Source organism: Nicotiana attenuata, unplaced genomic scaffold (genome assembly GCF_001879085.1).
Source record: "Nicotiana attenuata strain UT unplaced genomic scaffold, NIATTr2, whole genome shotgun sequence".
Lineage (NCBI taxonomy): Eukaryota > Viridiplantae > Streptophyta > Magnoliopsida > Solanales > Solanaceae > Nicotiana > Nicotiana attenuata.
In genome coordinates this window covers 597,715-598,880 of record NW_017670530.1, presented here as the reverse complement: position 1 = coordinate 598,880, position 1,166 = coordinate 597,715, and positions in this window count along the sequence as shown.

Genomic DNA, 1,166 nt, shown 5'->3' with positions numbered 1-1,166 from the left:
GGTTCTGACGGTCCAGTTGCTGAGGTGTGCTCCTCTGCTCACAGCCTGTATGGAAGGGCCTTCCTCCCCCTCCTCCTCGAAAATGACACAACAATCCATATCATCATCTTACAGGAACAAGTTCCTTATCGCTGCTAATGCTTCCTCTTCTTCTGACCCATAGATAACCTCGGCTGGTTGAAAAGTCTGCTCTAGACGGGGTATCGGTTGCTCCAATGGATAGTAAGGGCCACGCCATGGTGGCGACCAGTCCTTGAATTCTTCCCAGGTATACTCATACCCCAACCCGAAGGTGGTACCATGCTTCTTGAGCTTGATAGGCTTAGCGATTCCTTGGAGGTTTTTGCCAAGTCCTTTGCCAGGTTCATATCCGCTCCAATTCAGTATGCTTTCAATTTTGTTATTCCACCATTTGTCTTTGTCGACTGCGTTGACCCGCTCGATGTGGTGGTAAGTTTCCCCACTTAATCTTCTTCTTCCTCCAATTGCTGGAATGGTCTGGCGGCTATATATGGGGTTGCTACCGTCACCATGAATGATCACCTCCTGGTGATTCCATTCAAATTTCACTGCCTGATGTAGTGTGGATGCCACGGCCCCGGCGGCATGAATCCATGGTCGTCCCAACAACAGATTGTAAGAAGCCGGCACATCTATCACTTGAAAATCAACATCGAACCAAGTGGGCCCCATTTGCAAACGTAGGCTAATTTCCCCAATAGTGGACCTTTGAGATCCGTCGAAAGCTTTGACGTTGATGGCCTCATCCTTGATTTCATGCAGCCCTTTTCCCAATGTTCTGAGTGTTACCAGAGGACAAATGTTGAGACTGGACCCCCCATCAACCAGGATCCGGGTGATAAAATAATCTTCGCACTGCACAGTGATGTGCAATGCCTTGTTATGACTCAATCCTTCCGGTGGCAGCTCATCCTCGTGAAAGGTGATTTTATGACTTTCCAACACTTGGCCCACCATGTTTGCCATTTCTCCTCCAGTGATGTTGCTTGGTACATACGCCTCACTCAATACCTTCAACAAGGCATTCTTGTGTGCATCAGAACTTTGTAATAAAGCCAAGATAGAAATTTATGCCGGTGTTTTGTTCAGCTGGTCAATGACCGGGTATTCCTTGGCTTGTATCTTTCTCTAGAGATCACCGGGTC